This window comes from Oncorhynchus clarkii, chromosome 5 (assembly GCF_045791955.1).
Source record: "Oncorhynchus clarkii lewisi isolate Uvic-CL-2024 chromosome 5, UVic_Ocla_1.0, whole genome shotgun sequence".
Lineage (NCBI taxonomy): Eukaryota > Metazoa > Chordata > Actinopteri > Salmoniformes > Salmonidae > Oncorhynchus > Oncorhynchus clarkii.
The window spans coordinates 89,456,154-89,463,560 of record NC_092151.1 but is presented as its reverse complement, the minus strand read 5'-3'; the positions used below and the strand labels follow the sequence as shown (position 1 = coordinate 89,463,560).

The window sequence follows — 7,407 nt, the reverse complement described above, 5'->3', positions numbered from 1 at the left end:
ACTGCAGCCAAGATTTGTTATTTTTTTATATATCAAAATAAATCATGCCTTAGTATTAAAAATAAGAGAAAGATTGTTCAAACAACGCCTCTCCTTGTATTGGATGTTGGTGATATTGTTTACATGCACGCGGCACAACCTCTGTTTTAAAACCCCTGGCTGCAGTCTACCATTCAGCATTAGGTTTTATCACAGGGGACAATTTTAGGACTCATCCTTGAAGTCTGTATAAAATGTGGGATGGACCTCTCTGTCTGTAAGAAGAAAGCTGCATTCTCTTTTATTTATTTGCAAAGCAATCTGACAGAAACTCCCTCTATATGTAACATCATTAATAAAGTTAAGAATCATAAGTTATCAAACCCGTTCACAGGAGTGGATAACACTAGAGATCCCTCCAGTCTCCACAGATTTGGGAAAATCTGCGTTTTGTTTTTATGCTACAAATATGTGGAACAATCTGCAGAGTTCACTGCAGTTAGATGTGCTGGTGCCATTGAGGCAGTTATAATTATTGATTGAGGACCTCTATGTGTTGAATGTGATTGCTTTTCTTAAATGATATATATATATATATATATATATAATTTTTTTTTTCCGTTTTTTTTTGTGCTGAATTCTATAATACATTTGAATCTCAAAGTGACCCCCTGTTTAAATAAAATAAAGAAAGAAATAAAGATAAATGGATGTTTGTAGAGATGAGAATGTCTAGCAATTTAAAATGGATAGAGGGATGATCTTATACAGTTGGCCTAAATCATCACTCAAGGGCACTCACACAGGCCTATGTCTGCAAACAGTGAACAACTGTAATTGCCCAGATTTCCTGCAGTCTCTCTGATCACCTCTGGACTAGCATGATATATTATACAGCTGCTTCACACTGTCTATGCATCGGAAGTCACCCAGCTGCTCATGGCAACGTCAGAAATCTGCAGGCCTCAAAACTGAAGGAATGGAAAATATTAGCGTAGTGTAATTCCATCTAATTAGATGGTGCCAATATTTCCCATTGATTAGGGATTGAGGCCCTTTATCCTAATATACACATGACAGGCTTACTACATGGTGACCCAACATGGTATGGGGAATATGGACACGAGTCAACTTAAGACCACTTACTCTGTATACATTGTAAAACATCTGACTAACCTTTTGGGGTAAACTATCTCTTTAAGGATATATGCAGCAACCTGTCAGTCATCACAGTGCTGAATATTGGCTTGTTAGCAAGGTGCAATTCCCAACACAATCAAAGGTGACTACAACAGACAAAGGGACTGAGTATAGCTAATGAACTCCATCTTCAAGAGAATGACCTTTGACTTCTGCCATACAGGTAGTCAGTAAAATGTCCTTCAGTATTCACATAAGCCTCTCAGAGTGCTCCAGCTGAACTCCTCATCAGCTAATTAATGAATGTCATTTATCCTCAGAGAGGACAATTGTAGGCTTGCCAACAGCCACAGACATAGATATACAGTACATTACAGAGACTCACCGGTACACAGAACATAGAAAGGAACCAGGAAGAACACCGGTAAGAATGCTGTAATGGGACAACACCAGCTTGCGGGGCCACAGATGGCCATCTAGTGATTACAGAATGGACTCACACCTTCTGATGAGCATCAGATTAAAAGAGGGGAAAGGTCCTATTGAAACATTTTTTTGTGTACTCTGTCAAACATTCTTTCAATAAAACCGAATTTAATGCAGCACAGATAATGAATGATACAGATTATTTTAAATAAAAATAAGCCTGTTAGTGGGACTGTCTGTGACTGTTTACCTCATAAGAAAGATATTTGGTTCTGATGTACTGTCTATGAGATGGTAATATTGTATTTCAGTAAAATGTGTACATTTTCTTGGTTACTTAATGCTGGTGTGTCATTATACTGCGTTAACCGGCAAGTGATACTGTGACGTCAAGATTCTTACAGTACCCAAAAGCTATAGAAAGGGGGAGCCATCCACCATAAACAAAACACATACAGTACTCCTGGGAATTAATGAATAACTAGGCCACCTCAGATATCCAAAGAACTAGGCAACCACTGAGAACAAAAAGAGAATAAATAAAGAGAGTAAAAAAGAGAAATGTAGATCATGTCATACATTTGGCAAAGCATGTCAAATCAAATCAAATTGTACGTCACATGCACCGAATACAACAGTGAAATGCTTACTTACAAGCCCTTAACCAACAATGCAGTTAATAAAAATACGTAAATAAGATATAAAAGTAACAAATAATTAAAGAACAGCAGTAAAATAACAATAGTGAGGCTATATACAGTGGGCACCAGTACAGAGTCAATGTGCAGGGGCACCGGTTAGTCGAGGTAATTGAAACTAGACTTGGCACTCCGGTACTGCTTGCCGTGCGGGAGCAGAGAGAACAGTCTATGACTGGGGTGGCTGGAGTATTTTTAGGGCCTTCCTCTGACACCGCCTGGTACAGAGGTGCTGGATGGAGGAAAACTTGGCCCCAGTGATGTACTGGGCCGTACGCACTACCCTCTGTAGTGCCTTGCACGGTTGGAGGCCGTGCAGTTGCCATACCATCCAGTGATACAACCAGTCAGTCAGGATGCTCTCGATGGTGCAGCTGTAGAACCTTTTTGAGGATCTGAGGACCCATGCCAAATCTTTTCAGTACCCTGAGGGGGAATAGGTTTTGTCGTACCCGCTTCACGACTGTCTTGGTGTGCTTGGACCGTGTTAGTTTGTTGGTGATGTGGACACCAAGGAACTTGAACTCTCAACCTGCTCCTTTACAGCCTCGTCGATGAGAATGGGGGCGTGCTCGATCCTCCTTTTCCTGTAGTCCACAATCATCTCCTTTGTCTTGATCACGTTGAGGGAGATGTTGTTGTCCTGGCACCACACGGCCACTAGATAAGGAGCTACACTGAGTGTACAAAACATTAGGAACACCTTCCTAATATTGAGTTCCACCCACTTTGGCCTTCAGAACAGCCTTAATTCATCAGGTCATGGACTCTACAAGGTGTCAAAAGCATTCCACAGGGATGCTGGTCCATGTTGACTCAAATGATTCCCACAGTTATGTCCAGGTGGCTGGATCATTCTTGATACACACAGAAAACTGTTGAGCATGAAGAAAACACAGCAGTGCTGCAGTTTTTGACACAATCAAGCCGGTGCGCCTGGCACCTACTACCTATACCCCGTTCAATGGCACTTAAATGTTTTGTCTTTCTTGCCCCATTCACCCTCTGAATGGCACACATACACAGTCCATGTCTCAATCGTCTCAAGTCTCAAGGCATAAAAATCCATCTTTAACCTGGCTCCTCACCTTTCATCTACCCTGATTGAAGTGGATTTAACAGGTGACATCAATAAGGGATCATAGCTTTCACCTGGATTCACTTGGTCAGTCTATGTCATGAAAAAGAATAGGTGTTCCTAATGTTTTGTACACTCAGTGTACAATCCCAGTCCCTCTGTGTAGCCTCTGGACCACATATACAGTACATCCCATAGGATCTCACTGTCGTTGCCTGCACTGCAGTTGATGAAAGCAATTCATGCAATACGAATTGGTTCAAAAGGGTAGTGAAATGGCTGATCAAAGCAGCTATACTGACTTGCCTCATCTTGTATGTAAGTATACGGGTTGCAATTACAATACTATTATTTCGATTTGGGATGGATAGGCCTACAGTAAAAGTCAAAAGTTTGGACACACCTACTCGTTCAAGGGTTTTTCATTATTTGTACTATTTTCTACATTGTAGAATAATGGTGAAGATATCAAAACAATGAAATAACACATATGGAATCATGTAGTAACCAGAAAAGTGTTAAACAAATCAAAATATATTTTATATTTTTGATTCTTCAAAGTAGCCACCCTTTGCCTTGATGACAGCTTTGCACACTCTTGGAATTCTCTCAACCAGCTTCACCTAGAATGCTTTTTGAACAGTCTTGAAGGAGTTCCCACATATGCTGAGCACTTGTTGGCTGCTTTTCCTTCACTCTGCGGTCCAACTCATCCCAAACAATCTCAATTGGGTTGAGGTCGGGTGATTGTAAAGGCCAGGTCATCTGATGCAGCACTCCATCACTCTCCTTCTTGGTCAAATAGCTCTTACACAGCCTGGAGGTGTGTTGGGTCATTGTCCTGTTGGAAAACAAATAATAGTCCCTCAAACCAGAAGGGATGGCATATCGCTGCAGAATTCTGTGGTAGTCATGCTGGTTAAGTGTGCCTTGAATTATAAATACATTACAGACAGTGTCACCAGCAAAGCACCCCCACACCATCACACCTCCTCCTCCATGCTTCACGGTGGGAACCACACATGCAAAGATAATCTGTTCACCTACTTTGCGTCTCACAAAGACACAGCAGTTGGAACCAAAAATCTTATATTTGGACTCATCAGACCAAAGCACAGACTTCCACCAGTCTAATGTCCATTGCTCGTCTTTCTTGGCCCAAGCAATTATCTTATTCTTATTGGTGTCCTTTAGTTGTGGTTTCTTTGCAGCAATTCAACCATGAAGGCTTGATTCACGCAGTCTCCTCTGAACAGTTGATGCTGAGATGTCGCTGTTACTTGAACTTTTAGGCATTTATTTGGGCTGCAATTTCTAAGGCTGGTAACTCTAATGAATATCCTCTGCAGCAGAGATAACTCTGGGTCTTCCTTTCCTGTGGCGGTCCTCATGAGAGCCAGTTTCATCATAGCGCTTGATTGTTTTTGCGACTGCACTTGAAGAAACTTTCAAAGTTCTTGACATTTTCCAGATTGACTGACCTTTATGTCTTAAATTAATGATGGACTGTCATTTCTCTTGGCTTATTTGAGCTGTTCTTGCCATAATATGGACTTGGTCTTTTACCAAATAGGGCTATCTTCTGAATACAACCCCTACCTTGTCACAAAACAACTGATTGCTTCAAACGCATTAAGAAGGAAAGAAATTCCACAAATGAACTTTTAACAAGGCACACCTGTTAATTGAAATGCATTCCAGGTGACTATCTCATGAAGCTGGTTGAGAGAATGCCAAGAGTGTGCAAAGCTGTCATCAAGTCAAAGGGTGGCTACTTGGAAGAATCTTAAATCTAAAATATATTTTGATTTGTTTAACACTTTTTTGGTTACTACATGATTCCATATGTGTTATTCCCTCGTTTTGATGTCTTCACTATTATTCTATAATGTAGAAAATGGTAAAAATAAAGAGAAACCCTTGAATGAGAAGGTGTGTCTAAACTTTTGACTGGTACTTTACCAGTGGTACCTGGTGGAAATAAACATCTGACCAAACCCCAAACCTTTTATAGAAGTCAAGTTTATATATAATGATTAATTTATACTTTTTTATTTTTATTTATACTTATCTTGAAGGGGGGAAAGTTCTGAAAAAGCCTGGGCAAAGTAATTGAATTTGGTCTATTGGTTGTTACATGGTAATTAAATGCTAAGATCAAATGCTAATACCTGTAAAAAATGTATGAGAAAATGCACAGAACCAGTGTTTTCAGAATTCAATCAACCAATGGACTTTTTCTCTCAAGTATAACACACTGGGTAGTCGGCTAGTCTACAAATCACACCTACTTCCAGACAGCGTAGGGTTGGGCAGTCAACCAAGGTCCTTGGAAAGCACAACAAAGCACTTGTTCACAGACACAGAACCGTCTCTGCGCGTGGGACGGGACGAAAGAGGGAGCCACCACAACTAAAGCAGGTCACTAATAAACAGGTTCATTTCGTTGCTGAGTTTATTTCAACCTCTCTGGTCTACATCTTGACGGATACAAAGTAAACTCGCAAAACGACGGCGTTTTCGGTACTGCGTTAAGCGCCAACAACCGTCAGTTTTTTTCTTTTACTTTCAGGTAAGTGAAATGGGCGTTAAATCGAATTTAAACCGTTAGAAAGCGAAATAATAAGCTATTTAAATGGGTAGGCTTCATTTTAACATTTAGTTTGAGGACATTTCCCACGCACTCTACGGCGGTTCAAAAAAGTCAACAGTCTACAAGACATGTTGCTCGATTGGCTACATATTGAAACCATGTCTTCTAGACCAAGGTTTCCCAAACTGGGTCCTGGGGCCCCCACGTTTTGGTTTTTGCCCTAGCACTGCTACACAGCTGATTAAAATAATCAAAGCTTGATGATGAGTTGGTTATTTGAATCAGTTGTGTAGTGCTATAGCAAAAAAAACTCAAGGTACACCTGGCGGGTGCAGGACCTAGTTTGGGAACCCCTTTAGAGTATACTGTAAGTGGGGATAGGCCTCAAACTACATTTTAAAATAACGTCGACCAATTTAAATAGGTTATTATTTCGTTTGTAAATGTTTTAGGCTACGTTTTGAGTATTTTATAATTAATATTAGTTGCTCTAAACTCCAGGTGTTCTTTTGGTCTATATATTGTCAAGTGTTCCCGTTCTCTCACACAAGCTCGCAATTGTGCCTGCTCTGAGAGACGTGAAGTGCGCTCACGGGGCTTGAGGGGGGCTCTCACAGGTGTGGCCTGTGGGGCTTTCCGTTTGCATTGTTAGTAGCTTTTCTCTGTTATTTATGTTATTTCTAATTTTACATCCTGTATTAGGAAAATATGCCTAGTGGTTGACCTGGTCGACTCTTCAGTAAACCTGATCTTACTGCGTACATAAAATCAGATAGCCTTTAATGGGAACATCTCAGGCTAAAAAGTTCAAATACATTTGCTTGATGCCCATTTGTGTTCTCTAAGGGAGAAACATTCAGTTATTTTTGCTCTAGTCTGTCTAGCCCTGTATTGGGAGATTGTGAGACATTATTTGTTCATTATTTTCTTGTACTCCTTTATTCTTCATTTTGATTTATTAGAGTGCTCCTCTCTAAAGAGTGTTTTTAATAGCCATGTAACTAGAGTCGTCTACTACTAGCTGTGCCCCAGCCTTAGCCTACATTAGGCATGGGGGATAATAGTTTTTGACAGATGTGAGGCATGTGATTCAGGGTTAGAATTCTGTTATCAACAAGAGATGATTGAGTGTGTGGCTGTCTGTACTGGATGACAGCAGCTCAGTGAGTAGTGAGTGGGTGGCTGACCTTTGACTCCAGCTTAACAGCCTCTATCACTCTGTTGTCTGTTTCATAGAGGCAACATTTACATGGAGCTCTGAATTGTAGGCTGCTGTTAAATTGTATTGTATTATTGTATTTTATTTATTTGATGATTTAAAAAACACAATACAATCACATGTGGATACAACCAGGGATGGAAAGTAAACAGTATATATACACTGTATAGCCTCAAAACATGGTTAAAACTATAATGTTGATGTCATGGATGGTCAGTCCTTCCATCCATAGCTCTGTCCATGAATTTGAGAGTGGTGACATCTCTCCAGGCCC

The 7,407-nt window shown here is 40.3% G+C and overlaps 1 protein-coding gene across 1 annotated transcript in view; it reads left to right on the top strand.

Moving 5' to 3' along the window:
* Positions 1-5,616: 5,616 nt before the first annotated feature.
* Positions 5,617-7,407, top strand: part of LOC139409521 (occludin) — a 32,893-nt gene continuing 31,102 nt past the window's right edge. Inside the window, exon 1 of the mRNA XM_071154793.1 lies at positions 5,617-5,893. The gene's annotated coding sequence lies outside the window, so the exon portion shown is untranslated. The remainder of the gene's footprint in view (positions 5,894-7,407) is intronic.